The following is a 19,239-nucleotide window of genomic DNA, read 5'->3' as shown; positions in this document are numbered from 1 at the left end:
TTTATAGAAGTGCATATTATGTCTTTCATCATGCGTCTTTAGGAATTGTGGTAGGTCTTTGAGTGGATCTTAGTATTCTATTGCATTCATATACCATAAATAACTTGTTCATCTCTTTCCAAATTGATGGATATCCCTTTATTTTATAATTCTTTGCTCCCACAAAAAAGAGCTGCTATACATATTTTTGTATTTATGGACTTTTTTTTTTCTTTGGAAATCTTTGTAATATAGACATAATAATGTCATAGGTCAGAATATGAACAATTTAATAGCTTTCTGAGTATAGTTTCAACTTACTTTCCAGAATAGTTGGGCCAGTTCACAGTTCTACCAACAGTTCGTTAAAGTTTAAATTTAAAATCATTTTTCACCTGATCCAGTCTTACTTTTCCGGGCTTAATGCATGGTATGGTCCAAACTGGTCCTCTTGCTGTCCACGTATGACACAAAAAGACTCTATTCTTTGTCTTTGTACAAATTGATCTTCATGTCTGGAATGTATTTTCTCCTTAACTCTTTTAAAAGTCTCAATATTCTCCAGTATTCTTTTTCTATAAGGCCTCTACTGACCCTACTCCCCACCTACTTGTGCGTTTTCCACAAAACTGCCACATCATCTTGTCCCCTTATTTAGATGGCTATTTTGTCTCTCCTTATAGAATCCAGAGAGTAAGAGAATTTAAAAGTTTTTAAAGAGTCCCAGTGACCATCTTCCAGTACAAGATATGTATCTAAGAAATATCCACTATTACATACCTGATAAATGGCCATCCATCCTCTGCTTGAAAACATTTAAACAGGGAAAATCCATTACTTCTAGGGATAGCCCATTCCATTTATGAACAGCTCTACTTGTTAAGAATTTTTCCTGATATCAAGCTTAAATTTGCTTCTTTTTCAGCTTCTACATATTGCTCTTGGTTCTGTCTCCAAGGGTCAAACAGAATGAGTCTATTGGCTGGCTCCTCCACCAACAGTGCTTCAGGTACCAGAAAGCACATTTCATTTCCGTCTTGAGTCTACTCCAAGCCAAAACACCCAGTCTTCTTAAGTGATTTTACATGGCATGGACTCAAGAGCCATCTCATCCTGGTTACCTTCCTCTGATATCTCTTCTAGTTCTTCAGTTCTTCCCTTAAGCATACCACTCAGAACTGATGTAACATGACATAAGATCTGCTGAGGGCAGAGTACAGCAAGACTATTACTTTCTTCTTCTGGAAACTGTACTTCTCCCTTCTCTTCTTTTTCTTGTTCCCAGCCAAGGAAATTGGGGTGGGAAGAGTGACTTCTGTCAGAGCAGCTGGGACAAGAGCTAAACTTGAAGAAGTCCAGGCATCTGAAGAGATGGAGGTAAGCAGGCATTTCAGGGTTGGAGGAGAGCCTGTGCTAAGGCAGGAGATGAAGGACCAAACTTAGAAACAGCAAATTAGGTGCATGATGTTTGTTTGTAGTTGTTTCATTTCAGTTTAGTAAACATATATTAAATGGTAAAATAGTTGTATTACTGAATTGGGACCCATTGTAAAATCTCAGGTATCTATAAAATTATAATATGGGCTACAGAGTGTATGTAGTTATTATGTCACTAACACTTGTGGAGCATTCTTATATGTTCACTGCATATACATTTATTTTCATAACAATATGACCCAATCTTTAAAACAAATAGCAACAGTGTGTGAAGATAAAATACATTACAGTGAGATGACCATGTAATTGTTCACAATATTGTAGATTTTTGGACTTTAGAGCAGCTATTTTCCATTTTACAGATGAAGAAACTGATAGTCTAATTGATTAACCTGAAGTCAAACAGGTGTAAATAGCAGAGGCTAGATCATCTGCCCTCAAATCACTGCTTTCTCAATTCAGCCTTGCATTCTGGTCCATACAATACTCCCTAATTCCTATTTCCAATGTAACAAAGGAGTAACTGAAGCCGGATGCTCCAGCTACTGGACCAAAAGAACTTTCTGAGTTTCTTTATCTTTAGCCAAAGATGGTTGGTTTCCATATCCCCTCAGCTTCTATAGCCTGAAGTCCCTCCCTCTGCTTGGAGAGGGTAGAGGGTGGATATGAGATAGCCCCTCTCAGATCTTTCACCATTTCAGGAATTTATTGAGGACATTCACTTAATTTCCCATTGGCTGCTCTCCTGGATCTTGTTTTACACTTTAAGTTTATTATGCTCTTAAAAATGAATTTTTTGGTGTAAATGAACACTATTTGAAGAGGGATTACATATCAAAACAAATGATTGCAAGTATGTTTTTTTCTCATATTATAAAATCTGCTTTGTGCTAGTATAGTAGCAGTTTGTGAATATAAATTGTCTTTGTGAATATAAATTGTCTTTTCCAACATTCAGGTAAATTATTCTTTATTTAAACAACTTTGCAATAGGTTGTTTAAGCGTACTGTGATTGAAGTATTGCGGGGTCCTCAAACTACGGCCCGCGGGCCAGATGCGTTAGCTGAGGATGATTATCCCCCTTACCCAAGACTATGAAGTTTCTTTATTTAAAAGCCCACAAAACAAAGTTTTTGTTTTTACTAAAATAGTCCGGCCCTCCAACTGTCTGAGGTACAGTGGACTGGCCCCCTATTGAAAAAGTTTGAGGACCCCTGAAGTATTGCTTGAATTTTTCCTTTCATTTTTTTAGGTTGAATTTTACTGAGTTTTGGAGGGAGTAAAATATGGTTGTTGAAGACGTTTATAATCTCATTGAAGAGATAGAACTAACAGACTTGAAATAATAACAAACACTGCAAATGCTTAATCAAAATAGTGCTGCATTAGAAGTTTAGAAAAGAGGGAAGAATTCTAATACTTCTTGAATAGATAGAAAGATATTTGTTGTTTAGTTGTTTCTGACTTTTTGTAAGCCCATGGACCATAGTATGCCAGGCTCTTCTGCCTTCCACTATCTCTTTTTTTTTTTTTTTTAAACCTGTGGCATTTAAAAATTACTGTTGAGCATAAGTTATATAATTTTATTACATTTTAATAACTTAAGCATAGAGAAAATTGGGAAGAAAAGGAAATGAAGTAAAAATAATCACAAAATCCTAGACTTTGAAAAAATTTTAGTGTGGTACTAAGGTCATAGGTTTAATGTGAAATGGGGCCTAAGAAGCCATATCATACAGCTCCCTCTCCCATTTTTAAAATTAGCTAATTAAGAATGAGGACAGTTAAGAACCTTTAGCATCATCAAATCATGCATTTAGTATCTAAAGTAAGGTTTGAATCTAGACCTATTTCTCTTGCCATTCTTTCTTCCTATTTACCAGTAGACTCAAGAAAGTATTTATAATCAGTACAAGAGTTAGAATCCAGATCCCTCACTGTTAAACTGTTAATTTTTTTTTAATAATAGCTTTTTATTTACAAAACATGCATGGATGATTTTTTTCAGCATTGACCTTTATAAAACTTTCTGTTCCAAATTTTCCCCTTCTTCCCCCCACCCCCTCTTCTAGATGGCAGGTAGTCCAATACAGGTTAAATATGTTAAAATATATGTTAAATCCAATTTATACACATATTTATACCATTATCTTGCTGCACAAGAAAAATCGAATCTAAAAAGAAAAAAAAAAAAAAACCTGAGAAGAAAAATAAAAATGCAAGCAAACAATAACAGAAAGAATGAAAATGCTATGTTGTGGTCCACACTTAGCTCCCATGGTTCTTTCTCTGGATGTATATGGTTCTCTTCATCACTGAACAATCGGAACTGGTTTGAATCATCTCATTAGAGAACAATTACTATTCCATAACAATCATATACCATAATTTATTCAGCCATTCTCCAATTGATGGGCATCCATTCGGTTTTCAGTTATTAGCCACTACAAAAAGGGTTGCCACAAACATTTTTTTTGCACATGTGGATCCTTTTCCCTCTTCTAAGATATCTTTGGGATATAAGCCTAGTAGTAACACTGCTGGATCAAAAAGTATGTACAACTTAATAACTTTTTGAGCATAGTTCCAAATTGCTCTCCAGAATGGTTGGATTCATTCACAGTTCCACCAACAATGTATCAGTGTCCCAGTTGTCCCACATCCCCTCCAATATTCGTCATTATCTTTTCCTGTCATTTTAATGAATCTGAGAGATGTGTAATGGTATCTCAAAGTTGTCTTAATTTGCATTTCTCTGATCAGTAGTGATTTGGAACACCTTTCCATATGACTAGAAATAGTTTCAATTTCTTCATCTGAAAATTGCCTGTTCATATCTTTTGACCATTTATCAAGTGGAGAATGGTTTGATTTCTTATAAATTAGAGTCAATTCTCTATATATTTTGGAAATGAGGCCTTTATCAGAACCGTTGAATGTAAAAATGTTTTCATAGGTTATTGCTATCCTTCTAATCTTATTTGCATTAATTTTGTTTGTATAAAAACTTTTTAACTTAATATAATAATCAAAATGATCTATTTTGTGATCAATAATGATCTCTAATTCTTCTTTGGTCACAAATTCCTTCCTCTTCCACAGGTCTGAGAGGTAAACTATTCTATGTTCTTCTAATTTATTTATAATCTCATTCTTTATATTTAGATGATGAAGCCATTTTAACCTTATCTTGGTATATGATGATGGGTGGGTCACTGCCTACTTAATTTTTTTTTTTCTTTTTTCCTTTTTTTTTTTTTTTTTTTAAATTATAGCTTTTTATTTCCAAAACATATTTATGGGTAATTTTTCAACACTGACCCTTGCAAAACTTTCTGTGCCAAATTTTACCCTCCTTCCCCCCACCCCTTCCCCTAGATGGCAGGTATTCTAATACATGTTAAAATATATGTTAAAAACAATATGTATTCATATCCATACAGTTATCTTGCTGCACAAGAAAAATTGGATCTAAAAAGGAAAAAAAAAAAAAAACTTGAGAAAGAAAATAAAAATGCAAACAAACAACATCACAGAGAGTGAACATACTATGTTGTGGTCCACACTCAGTTCCTACAATCTTCTCCCTGGCTCTCTTCATTACTGAACAATTGAAACTGGTCTGAATCAATTCATTTTTGAAGAGAGCTGCATCCATCAGAATTGATCATCCGAGAGCAGTTGCTATTTTTCCAATTATTTAGCTCTGACTTTGTGTGGAAAGTGTTTTGTAGTTTTGCTCATATAGTTCCTGACTTTACCTGGGCAGATAGATTCCCAAATATTTTATACTATTGACAGTTATTTTAAATGGAATTTTCTCTTTCTCTTGCTGTTGGATTTTGTTAGTGATGTATAAAAATGCTGATGATTTATGTGGATTTATTTTGTATCCTGCAACTTTGCTGAAGTTGTGGATTATTTCTAATAGCTTTTTAGTTGATTCTCTGGGATTCTCTAAGTACACCATCATATCATCTGCAAAGAGTTATAATTTGGTTTCCTCATTATCTACTTTAATTCCTTTACTATCTTTTTCTCTCTTATTGCCAAAGCTAGCATTTCTAATACAATATTGAATAGTAATGGTGATAGTGGGCAATCTTGTTTCCCCCCTGATCTTATTGGGAATGGTTCCAGTTTATACCTATTACATATGATGCTTGCTGATGGTTTTAAATAGATGCTACTGACTATTTTAGTGAAAAGTCCATTTATTCCTATATTCTTCTAGTGTTTTTAATAGGAATGAGTGTTGGATTTCATCAAATGCTTTTTTCTGTATCTACTGAGATGATCATATGGTTTTTGTTAATTTGGTTATTGATATGAATTATGTTAATAATTTTCTTAATATTCCAACCATGCATTCCTGGTATAAATCTTATTTGGTCATGGTGTATTATCCTGGGGATGATTTTTCTGTAATCTCTATGCTAATATTTTATTTAAGATTTATGCATCAATATTCATTAGGGAGATTAGCCTATAATATTCTTTGTTTTCATCCTACCTGGTTTAGGCATCAGTACCATATTTGTGTCATAAAAGGAATTTGGTAGAAATCCTTCATTTCCTATTTTTTCAAATAGCTTACATAGTATTAAAGTCAATTGTTCTTTAAATGTTGGATAGAATTCACATGTAAATCCATTTGGTCCTGAGGATTTTTTCTTTTTTTACTTTCAATTTTATTAACCTCTCCTTTTATTTTTAGAATTTCAAGTTTGGTATTTGACTGGTGATTTTTAATTTGTTCTTTTTCTAGCTTTTTTATTGCAAGCCCAATTCCTTTTATTTTCTCTTTTTCTGTTTTATGCAAATAAGCATCTAGAGATATAAAATTTCTCCTTATTACTGCTTTGGCTGCATCCCACACATTTTTATATGTTATCTCGTTGTCATTCTCTTGGATGAAATTATTAATTGTGTCTATGATTTGCTGTTTCACCCATTCATTCTTTAGGATGAGATTATTTATTTTCCAATTATTTTTTGGTCTATTTTTCCCTGGCTTTTGATTGAATATAATTTTTTATTGCATTGTGAGCTGGGGAAAAAACGCATTTACTATTTCTGCCTTTCTGTATTTGATTTTGAGGTCTTTATGTCCTAATATATGGTCAATTTTTGTATAGGTTCCATGAACTGAGAAGAATGTGTACTCCTCTCTGTCTCCATTCAATTTTCTCCAATGATCTGTCATATCTAACTTTTCTAATATTCTATTTACCTCTTTAACTAATTTCTTATTTATTTTTTGGTTTGATTTATCTAGTACTGAGAGAGCAAACACTATTATAGTTTTGCTCTTTATTTCTTCTTGCAGTTCTCTTAACTTCTTCTTTAGGAATTTCCATGCTATACCACTTGGTGCATATATATTTAGTATTGATATTGCTTCATCATCTATGGTACCTTTTAGCAAGATATAATTTCCTTATCTCTTTTAATTAGATCAATTTTTACTTTTGCTTGATCTGAGATCAGGATGACTACCCCTGCTTTTTTGACTTCATCTGAAGCATAGTAGATTCTGCTCTAGCCTTTTACCTTTACTCTGTGTGTATCACTTTGCTTTAAATTTGTTTCTTGTAAACAACATGCTGTAGGATTCTACCTTTTAATCTTGTCTGCTATCTGCTTCCACTTTATGGGAGAGTTTATCTCATTCATATTTACGGTTAAAACTAGAAATTCTGTATTTCCTGCCATCTTACTATCCCCAGATTACTCTTTTCTCTTTCCTTTTCACCTTTCCCTCCTCCCCAGTATTTAATTTATGAGCACCACTTGTGTCAAGCAGCCCTCTCCATTTAGAGTCCCTCCCCCTTTTTTATACCTTTCCCCTATTATTTCTATATTCCCTTCTTTTTTAGCCTACTCCTTTTCACCTTTCCCCTCCCACTTTTCAATAAGGTGAAAGAAGTTTCTCTGTAAACCAAATATGTCTTAATATGTTCTCTTTGACCCAAATCTGATGAGAGTAAGATTCACACAATGTTCATCCACTTCCCTTCTTTCCCTCATATACAATAGTTTTCCTTTGACCTTTGTGAGATGTAATTTCCCTCATTTTACCTTCATTTTTCCCTTTTTCTGGTATAATCCCCTTTCCACCTCTGGTTTCTTTTTTATATTGTAACAGTAAAATCAAATTGTACATGCACTCTCTATGTATACCCAAACAGAAATACAGTTCTCAAGAGTCTATTTAAATCTTTTTATGCTTTTATTTGGAGGTCAAATTTTTTTATTTAGTGCTGGTATTTTCATCAGAAATTAATGGAATTCACCTATTTTTGTTGAATGCCCATCTTCTTCCCTGGAAGAAAATGCTCAGTTTATTGGGGTAGTTTATTCTTGACTGCATCCCAAGTTCCTTTGCCTTTCAGAATATCAGATTCCAGGCCCTTCAGTCCTTTAAGGTGGAAGCTGCTAGATTCTGAATAATCCTTATTGTGGCTCCTTGGTATTTGAATTATTTTTTTCTGGCTGCTTACAATAGTTGATCCAATAGTTCTGAAATTTAGCCATGATATTCCTTGGAGTTTTAATTTTGGGGTCTCTTTCAGGAGGTGTTTGGTGAATTCTTTCGGTGGCTATTTTCCCTTCTGATTCTATGACATCAGGGCATTTCTCTTTGATGATTTCATGAAAAATAGTGTCTAGGCTCTTTTTTTTTTTTTAATCACGATTTTTAGGGAGTCCAGTAATCCTTAGATTGTCTCTCCTAGATTTATTTTCCAGGTCAGTTGTTTTCCCAAGTAGGTATTTTACATTTTTTTCTATTTTTAAATTTTTTTTTGGTTTTGCTTGACTGATTCTGGTTGTCTCATAGTCATTCATTTTTCTGGTTGTCTCATAGTCATTCATTTCCATTTGTTCAGTTCTGATTTTTAGTGAATTATTTTCTTTGTTTACTAGTTTTACTTCTTTTTATATTTGTCCAATTGAGTTTTTAAATGAGTTGTTTTGTTCAATGGAATTTTTTTCCATTTCACAAATTCTGTTTTTTAAGGAATTGTTTTTTTCCATTTTGTCAAACCTGTCTTTTAATGAGTTATATACCTTTTCCAAACCCTCTTGCAAATTTTTCTTTCCTTTCCCCATTACGGTTAAAACTAGCTCTCTTTTTAGACTTTCTTCTAGGAGAGTCTTGTATGATGGGGGGGACCAGGTTATATCACCTTTTGAGGCTTCATCTGGAGATGATCTGCTTTTAGTAGTTTAGTCTCAGGGTTTGAAATCTGTTCTTCCCTTTCACCAAGAAGACTTTTTACTAGTTTTTTTTTTTTTTTTTTAAAGTTGGGATCTGTTTTTAGGGCAAGGGAGATTCTCCAAGTTTCCTCTAAAAACAGCGAACTTGGATAGTACCAACTTACTCCCAGTGTTGGGTGGCCATGGCCAAGTTTCTTGAGACTGGCCTTTTGGGATTCACTATTTACCTTTTTGTGTTTATGTTGAGTGTTTTATAACTTCCCTGCTGATCTAGTGGCTTTCAGAGTGGGCAACACTGGTGTAGATTCTTCCTTGTAGATTTTCTGCAGCACAGAGTCTGCACCACACCAAGGGTGCCTAGGTCTGCACAGCCTGCCTGGCGTCAGTGCTCTGCCTGCCTGTGCCTGGTAACCTCCCTCCATGTCTGACCAAAACAGTGGTCTTTTTTCTGGTGATCTTTGAAATTATCTTTTGCTGGTAATTTGCTGCACACCCAATATTCGTGGATTCTGCCAGTCCAGCACTATTTCAGAGGCTGAACTTGCTAATTTGTTGAGAGTCATGGGAGAAGATCAGAAAGAAGTGTGTGCCCTTTCAGCTATTTTGTCTCCGCCCCCTTCCACTGTCTCTTGAAGTCTATCCAAGTTCATGTTCTTTTTTTCCATGTTGATGTCTATCTTTCTCATCTTCTTATAGTCCCCTTTCTTTTTGCCTTCAGTCTTTTCCAACATCAGGGTCTTTTCCAATGAGTCCTGTCTTATCATGTAGCTAAAGTTTTTCAGCTTTTGGTATTTGGTCTTCCAATGAGTACCCTGAATCAATTTCTTAAATTGACTGAGTTGATCGCTTTGCTATCCAAAGGCCTCTCAAAAGTCTTCCCTAGTCCCACAATTTGAAATTTTTTTTTTTTTTTGACACTCAACTTTCCTTAGAGTCCCATTCTCACACCCATACTTCGCTACTGAAAAACCATACTTTTGACTATAAGTATGCTGTGCTATGCAGATTTGTCATAACTTTCCAAGGAGCAAGAGTCTTTTAATTTCATTAAATTGCTGTCTGCTGTGATCTTTGAGCCTTATAAAATATGATACTGCTGCCCCTTTTTCTCCTTCTGTTTGCCAGAAAGTGATGAGATCAGTTGCTAATATATCTAAGATGTTTTGATGTTAAGCTTTAAGCTGACTTAAACTCTTTAACTCTCCAGAAGCTTCTTAATTTCTTTTCACTTTCTGCCATCAGAGTATTGTTATTTTCATATCTGAGCTAGAGAAATAAAGTATTTATTAAGTATTTACTATATGCTAGCTACTGGAGCATTTTTTGTTTTGTCTGACACTTTGTGACTCCATTTGGTTTTTCTTGACCGAGATACTGGAATGGTTTGCCATTTCCTACTCCAGCTTATTTTATAGGTGAAGCAGTTAAGACAAGATTAAGTGATTTGCTCAGGGTCATGTAACTAGTAAGTGTCTGTTGCCAGATTTGAACTGGAGTCTTCCTGACTCCAGGCTCTGCACTATCTACCTCTTCACCTAATTCCCAAAGAAGTTAAATTCTAATTGAGAAGACTGCACTTAAAAAATAGAAAGGGAGATGGGGGTAAAGGAGGGTAGTCTGATGATTTAATGTTTTTGAGCAGTAGTTAAGAAAGTCCACTGAGTCAGGATTAGAGCTTGGAATCAAGTGAATGTGACTCGCCCATCAGAAGAGCAGCTCCCAGTGAGAAGGCTGTTGGGAAGGAATTAGGATGTCTGGAGAGTGAGGAATAGATCTGGGAGTAATTGTCTATCTTTTAGACACATTACTGTCATAAGTATCTCGTTTTATTCTCCAGAAGTCTTAATATTGCTACTTAGGATCATTCACTTGGAGAACTCCCAACTATAGAGTTTAGGGCTACTTATTTTCTCCTAAATTTTGTCATCTCTGCCTCTATATTTAATTTTAATATGCTTGTCTAATATGCTAGCTGCATATTATTTTATTTTACCTATTTTTAAAAGTTGAAAATAAACATAAACCCCTCCCCCCTACCCCCAACTACCCAAGGCAAGGTTTTTATAAGTCATTTCTTTTTTTTGGAAAATATTAGTAGTCAACATAATAGCAATGTTGTATGATGATCAGCTTGAAAGACAGCAATTTTCAGCAATATAGTGATCCAAGAAAATTCATGATGTTATCCACATCCCAGAGAAAGAACTAATGGAATATGAATTTCCTTTTTTTCCCTTCCTTTTGTCCTGTTTCTTCTTTTACAACTTGATTAATAGGGAAATGTTTTACATGATTGGACATTTACAACTTATATCAAATTGCTTACCATTTTAGTGCAGGGAGAGGTGAGGGAGGAAGGGAGAAAGAAAATTTGGAACTTGTTTTTAAAAAATGACTTAACTTGTCTTTACATATATTTTGGAAAAAATAAAATATTAAAAAGGGAAAGTATTAGAAATCAGTTCAATCCATATAAAATTTCTTAATATGAATGCTTCAAAAGAACCAATTCTTTTTCAAAATAGAATATTGATTAAAGAATAATAAATTAGAATTCATTCCTTGTCTGAATGACTTAAAATGGAATCAGCATAGTCGCCAGAGGAATTTCATAAAGAAGGGAAGAACTCAGAATTGTATTTGATTTTGAAGATATAAGAAGTGAAGTGGGGAAACTGACACGGTCAGAACTGTGTTGTAGAAAGATCACTTCAGCTGTGTGATGAACAACGAACTACAGGAGGGACAGATTCAAGGCAAGGATTCAGAAAGCTATTGCATGAAATATGAAGTGATGAAGGCAGTATACCAGGATGTGAGAATGGCATGTAGGGTACACTTGTGAGATTCTGTAAAAGTAGAATTAGTATGGCTTAAAGCCCATTGAATATGTGGAGTGAGTGTGACAGGAATAGAGGATGATACCAAAGTTGTATACAGGGAAAAAGGCCATTAGATTTGTTATTAAGAGATCATTGATAGCTCTGGTGAGATCATAAAATACTCCCTTGGAGAATAATTTCTGAATTGCAGAGGTTTTAGAAGTTGTGGGGTTAAGAAAAGGAATACAATCCAATAAGATTTTCTTATTGGAAAATCTAATGTTTTGCCATTAGAAATAAATGTTACCTCTTAGTTTTAGAAAGACATTTTTGATTGCTTTAAGAAAAAAATCCCTCATCCTTTTAAATGTTTTTATTGTAAATGATTTCAATATTTTGACTTAAGTCCTTCTGTATCTTAATCTATTTATGTAATTTTGATTATTAATATGATTCATTGTAATAGCCTATAGTTTTTATATTAAACCATCTTTGGATTCCTGATTGCAATGAAGTAAAAAAAAAAAAAAAAAAACTAAAGTAAAATCTTGATTTTAACATTGCGTTTGAATTTAATATGAATACCTTCTGGCATTTTCTTGTCAACACCTCTTCAGTCATAATTATTAATTTTAGCTATATTGGTTTAAAAATATTTGTAGCAGGCACTGATAGCACTTTATTCTAAAAAGAGATATGAGGTGATAATTTTAAATTAGTTTCATTTGAACTAGAAGTTAATTTTGAATTCAAATAAATAGATGATTCAATAGATAAGAGCTATGTAATTGAGGTTTGTATTTGACTAGATTTGCCTGTGAATAATTATCCAGTATTATCATTTTTTATTCTTATGTGTTCTTTACTATTACCTGAGATATAAGGGAAGGCATCTTGGTGATCTTCTTGCAGGAGCAATTTACAATCGTGTTGTAGAAACACAAGATAATTGAAGTTAAAACATGAATAAGGATAAGGATAGGACTTGTATTTTCATAGATATAGAGGACTTTCAAGTGAGAAATCTCCATAGCATCTTTTCTACCTCATATGGTCTTACAGTATTATCTAGAAGACTGAGGTCTTAAGTGACTTCACTAGGATCACACACATTTTCCTGGATTTTTTAAGGCCAGGTTTTTTATACACAAGGCCATCATGCCATTGTTAATGTTACAGGTAGAAAGAGAATGCTTATAGAATTTCATACATGGAGATTTTAAATAATTTGAGATAAACACTAGAGAGGATAGACATCTATTTCCTTAGCCATCTTTTGTCATTATAAGAGAAACATAAAGTATCCCAAAAATCATAGTATAAAATTTTAATCCTCTAAAGCTTAAAATTCCACTGAGATTTTTGGAACATCCCTGTACTTAGATGAAAGATCACGAATTTGCCCTATCCTGTTTAACTCATAAAATCACAGTAACTTATAAATTGAAGGAAACTTGGAGAAAATTATAGTATAATCCATTCATCTTATTTTTTCCCAATAAAAATTCATTTTTATAAAGGAAAAAGTCTTTCACCAACATCAGAAATAAACAGAGATGAAGATGTCAACAGTGTAAAACTCCTTTTCTGACATTTTCTGTTTTTTCTATCTCTCTTCTCTCCTTTCCTTCTCAAATCTCAAATCTACAGCTTCTTGATTCCAGACCCAGCTTGCTATCCGCTGTGCTATCTGACTGCCAAACTACTTGTATTGTTAATTGCATGGCAGTTTTATTAGTAAATGGAGGTGTTGGGACTAGGATTACTGATAGAGTATATCTTAGGTTTTGGTGATGCAGCCTAGCAAAGTGTAGAATCATTACTAGACTGATTGAATCAAGGTGGATTAATTTTTGTTGCTATTGTTCCCAACAGCTTGTGAAATTTATATAGTAAGACAAAGCGAATTGGTGATCTGACTTGGCCAAGCAAGGGCCTACATATGAAATCGTAGAACCATGAAGTAAAATATTGAATAAAAAATTAGAAGAGGCAGAATAACCTGCTTTATAATCTAACCGATGGGTAGCTAGGTGGCACAGTGGATAGGTAATACCTAAATTCAAATCTGGCTGTATCAGTCTGGGCAAGTAACTTAACCCTGTTTGTTTCTGTTTCCACATTTGTAAAGTGAGATAGAGAAGGACATAGCAAAACTGGTCTGATAAGAAAAGAAAACCCAAATGGGTTCAACCAGATTAAGTTAAAACTGAAATGACTAAACAACATAATTAATTAATAGTTGTTTTGCAAAACAAACAGAACAACCTTACAACAAGAGACACCAACAAAAACATTTTCTATATTGAAATTCCTTACCACCACTAATTTTTGACCCTGATTTTTTTTTTCTTCATTTCTTCCTCCTCAGGATTATTATAAAGAAAAGAAAAGAAAACAAGAAAGGAAACTTTTTAAGTATACAAAATACTTTCCTATGTGATTCCTTACTCATTGATTTGAGAGTTGAAAATTGAGAAATGAGATAAATTGGTCATAGTTAAGCAATTTCCGTTTCTAAAATATAGTTAAAAAGTTGAAATTGCTTTTTTCATAAATAGCAAAAAATTCAATGGATTTCCATTTTGCATTATTAACATTTGAAATAATTTTCTTTATTGTAGATCATCTTCAAAATCTGAGGAAGTCATCAGTAAAAGCACAGAAATTTTTTTGAATGTTTAAAGTTTGCCTAAGATCCTAAAGAGCTGAAATGGGGGCTATCTTTCTTCAGTAAGTACTTAATATTTTTATTATTTTGCTTATTCCATCTTTTTTTTCCTTTATAGTCGACATTTAAAGTAGGAAATAAAGGACAAACATTGACTGTTTTAGTTGTTTTCATCTTTTAAAAAATTTATATCTTTATTCTTCATTTTAAAAAATATTGATATACTGAAAATACTTTGAATAATAGGCTATAAGGTATTCAATAAAAACAAGTTAATCTTTTAACTTCTTAGAATAAGTATTTTAACTTTTTATATTATTAGAGTATATATAATACATTTTAAATTACTGATTCAATAACATAAGCATTCTGCTTTATCTCCAAAACGAAATAGAAAGACAAAGTGAAATATTCCCTGCCCACAAGTAACTTATATGTTGTAAACAGATAAGTAAATACAAGATATATACAAAATAAACATTAAAGTAGTTTCCTGGAAGTGGAAGCACCAATAATGGGGCCACCAGGAAGGACTTCATGTAGAAAGCAGGCCTTGTGAGTTCAAGGTTGCAAAAGGGCAGAGGTCAAAGATTAGGTTTCTAGGCATATTATTTTGCATGGGCACCTGGAAATATAAGACAGTGTTCTGTAATAGGAATAATATTTGGCTGTTAATAAGACACTTGGGATAGAATGTAGAAGGCCTAAGGTAGAGTTCCAAGAGATAAATCTTAAAAAGTTAGATTGAAACTAAATTGTGAAAGGGTTAAAATGGCAGTGTAATGTTCGGGCTAGCTTTTTGGAGATCCTCTGGAAGGGCCTTGGTCTCAGCAGGATAGACACCAGGAGAATGAACAAAAATAGAGTCCAAAATCTTTATTGTCTCTTAAACAGTCTGTGTTTGTCATAGTCTGACACAGTCTCCTCCAGCAGTCTGCCACTCTGCCAGTCTGACTTTCTGTCCCCAGTTCTTATGTACCATATTACAATTGCATCATTACAGCATACTGAATATGTGTGAACTAGAGAACTATTACATCACCATACTAAGTATTAAGTACATGTAAACTAGATAACCATTGTCTCATCAATGTTTTTCAGTTAACACTTTGTTTCAAGTATACTTCTCCAGAGTTCTGGCTCTCCACAGCAGAGAGAGCAATTAGTATTTTATCTTAAAGGTAGCAGATTGTTGCTGATTCTTGGGTAAAGGAATAATATAGTCAGACTTAATGCACTAGGAATTTGGCATTTGGCATCTGAGAAAATTAAAGTGGAGAAGGGGAGATACAAGTCATGTTAGAGACTGATTAGGAGGCTCTGGGAGGCTTTTGCAATAGTCCAGGCAAGAAATAAATAAAATAGGTATTAATCTTGTTAGAACTATATTAAGTACTAAGTACATGTACTGAACTAGAGAACTATTATTAATCACCATGCTAAACTAGCACTGACTTAACATCTTGTAAGAATCCATATTTTAAGTTCTGAGTTCTGACCCATAAAAGAGGAATACTACTGGTGTCTTCAACAGAAATTGGGGAAATGGTGAAATGAGATGAAGGTGAAAAAAGAGAAAGTAAATTCCATTTAAGACACATTTAATTTGAGAGCCTAAAGGCAGCTGATGATAATGAGGCTGAAGAGCAACTACAAATAAATCATTACATAAAATAATTGTGATAAAAATTCAACAGAGATGATTTACTGGGAATACAAACATCTTTATGCTGGGCTTTCCAGAATTTGGTAGGTTTGAGTTGTGGCTATCCCACTTATCACTTTGTAGATGAACCAGAGTTACCTCATGTATAAAGTGGATGAAGTGCTTTTCTAAAACATAGCTGAATATTAGTTTATTAACAATGTCAGTAATATATTATAATAAGGTATCAATAATAAAATGTGTTTCAGTGTCACTGGAGAGCTCTTTTTGTTGTGAAAATTTGAGAAATTGGTTTTATATTCGTGCTTAGAAAAAAGGCTAGTGCAGTAAACAGAACTAGTTTTTCAGAAAAGAGCTTTGGTTCCTTAAGGACTTCTCAAGTACCCACTTAAGTTCTTGATTAAGATTTCAAATCACTGCTCCATTTAATATGGGATAGGTGATTTTAATTTGAAAAAGAAAATATATTGCCAACTGATGGCCTCATCTAGTAATAGATTCCACAATAAAACAGTGAGACATATTTTTCTTTCATTTTTAATATTTTAGTTTTCCTCAATTATGTAAATATAATTTATCTTTTTTTTTTTTAAAGTTTTGAGTTCCAAATTCTCTTCCCTTTTCTCCCCTTTCCTCCTTTTTGAAACCTGATTTGATATATGTACAATCATATTAATCATTTCCACAAGAATCAGAACAAAGGGAAAAACCACGAAGAAAACAAAAAGTGAAAACAGTATACTTTGATATGCATTCAGACTATAGTTTTGCTTCTGGATGTGCAAAACATTTTCCATCATGAGTCTTTTGGAATTACCTTGGATCATTGTATTTTTGAGAAGAAATAAGTCTTACCATAGTTAATCATTGCACCAAGTTTCTGTACAGTGTATAGTGTTTTCCTGGTTCTGCTCACTTCACTCAGCAACATTTCATATAAGTCTTTCCAGGCTTTTCTGAAATCATTCTGCTCATGATTTCTTATAGCACAATAGTATTTCATTACATTAGTATATCACAGCTTGTTGAGTTATTCCCCAATTGGTGTATATCCCCTAAATACTCACTTCTTTGCCACTAAAAAAAGAGCTGCTAAAAATATTTTTGTACATGTGTGACCTTTCTCCTTTTTATGATCTATTTGGGATATAGACTTATTAGGAGTATTGCTGGATCAAAGAGTATGCAGTTTTGTAACCTTTTGTGCATAGTTCCAAAGTGCTTTCCAGAATAGTTGTATCAATTCACAACTACCAACATTGTATTAGCTTTCCAATTTTCCCACATCTTCTCCAACATTTGTCATTTTCTATTTCTGTCATTTTAGTCAATCTGATAGGTGTGAAGTGCTATCTCAAAGTTGTTTGTTTTGCATTTTTTGATTAGTAATGATTTAGAGCATTTTTTTCCCATATAACTATAGATAGCTTTAATTTCTTCACCTGAAAACTGCTAACTCAGTTCATCTTTAGATGAGGGCAGTTTTATTTTGCAAACAATATATCCCCTAAATGTTGGAATTAATATATCAAAACAAGTGTTAACATTTAAAGTTGCATCTTGGATGTTTCTACGTTTATTAACCTTCTCATTAAAATATTTTTGGAGTACTTCTTTTGGAATTTTCCTTAGAGCCAACGTGTCAACCATATGTAGTTTAGTCTTTTACTTTGTAATCAAAGCCTTGGTCATATTTCCCTGCTATCCCTCCTAACTTCCCTTTTGGAGGACAAGAGCATTTTTCAAGTGTTAGATCCTTCAGGGCGCACTTAGCTTAAGGTCCCCATCTCCTTTCACAGACCATCTCTCTTCACCCATATGAGCTTTCATTAATGAACCCCACTCCCACCACTAAGTAAGGTTTTTTCCCTTTGTCCCCACTCCACCCTTTTCAAACATTTCCCTTCTTTACCTCCAGTAAGTTTTCTTTCTGATACCACAGGAGTTAACCTTCCCATCAGTGCTTGTTTTCATTTGAATTTGGGGTCGTCACACATTCCTCTCTGACCTCCTCTGTTCTCCCCCTTTCATGTACTAGCAGATATTTATCAAATTAATTTTGACATTTTTAAGTTTCTGTTTTAAAGATGTTTTATTTTTAAAAATAATTGGATATTTAGAAAGTGAAGATTTTTAGTTCTTGAAAAATTCTTTCATTCCACAAATATTTTAATATTTGTATGCAAATTGTGTTCCAAAATACATTAAAGATTATATTATGGTGGGGAAAGGAGGCTGTGTGGACTAATCTGTTTATCAAAACTAAGATTATTTAAGGACATTTGTACTTAACAATGCCAAAAGAAAACATCCTCCAGTTTTTGACTTAATTATTAACTAGAAAACAATGTGATGTGGTTAAGAATTTTAGCAGTGTTCTTCATCTCCTCTCCCCAAACTTTTTATTGTAATATATTTCTTAAAAGTATCTTTTGTAAAGGATGGTTTGATAGTGCTGTAGGTTGTGGAAAAGATAACATTGTGTTGCTTCTGTACTGCTGTTAAGTTTCATGTCCAAAACAATCATGTATTTTTGGTCATGGCCTACCAGTTCCTTTCAGTATTATGAGAGAATGGAATGAAGAAATTCATCTTACAGAATAGTTGTTAGGTTGTTGGCTGGTTTTTTTTTTTTAATATAAGATAAAGCAGTTAGTTTCTTTTCTGATAATAGAGATGAGTTAATATCAACCATTAGTATTCAGTGTTCAGAGTAAAGAGCCTTATCACAAGTTTATTCCATAAACAATTAAGTAGAATACTATCAATGTAGTTTGAATTATATTATCTAATAATATGCATTGCAGTCAAATAATATAGAAACTGTGAAAGTTCTATTTTTTTCTTTCTTTACAATGTTTTATTTTGTTCTGATGTGTTTTTATAGATTTCAGGAATAATTTGGCAAAATAAATCATTATTGGATATAACCTAACTAGCCAAAAATGTCTTTTGTTAAATAGCTCTGCTTGGCCAAGAAGAAAAGTGTATTTATTATGGTTGAATGTAGGATAAAATAATTATCACTTTTTCAGTAAAAGAAAACTTGCTCTTTAGGCATTTGTTAAAGAAACTGACAATCTTCTTATTGAAAATATGACTGGTAATATTTCAGTTTCTTTGTAAGTAGAGTCTAAGAAAAATGCGACAGTATTCTTGTGGCAATATTAATACCATACACAAAAGATAAAGGTATAAAACATATTCCTTATCATCATATTATTTAGTATTTCTGAGATACCCATCAGGAAATTTTTTTTTAAACAACTTGTTTATAAAAATATAAAATTGTTGAATTCTTAATGACAGCATAGCTTTTCAAACAGTGACTAGTAGGGTAGGATACAGAAATTTCTGAATTGAGAATGGTCTCATTGATCTTGTTTTATGTTTTTACTTGAAAAAGAAATGATTTAGCTGGAAAACATTTTTGCTTTTGAGG

General features: G+C 33.2%; 1 protein-coding gene across 1 annotated transcript in view; it reads left to right on the top strand.

The window, feature by feature from the left end:
• PIK3CB (phosphatidylinositol-4,5-bisphosphate 3-kinase catalytic subunit beta) overlaps positions 1-19,239 on the top strand; it is a 166,804-nt gene that overhangs the window by 38,187 nt on the left and 109,378 nt on the right. Inside the window, exon 2 of the mRNA XM_051985635.1 lies at positions 14,085-14,193. The gene's annotated coding sequence lies outside the window, so the exon portion shown is untranslated. The remainder of the gene's footprint in view (positions 1-14,084; positions 14,194-19,239) is intronic.

The sequence above is a fragment of the Antechinus flavipes genome, chromosome 3 (genome assembly GCF_016432865.1).
Source record: "Antechinus flavipes isolate AdamAnt ecotype Samford, QLD, Australia chromosome 3, AdamAnt_v2, whole genome shotgun sequence".
NCBI classification, from domain to species: Eukaryota; Metazoa; Chordata; class Mammalia; order Dasyuromorphia; family Dasyuridae; genus Antechinus; species Antechinus flavipes.
The sequence above is the reverse complement of the archived record's forward strand: the minus strand, read 5'-3'. Positions and strand labels throughout refer to the sequence as shown.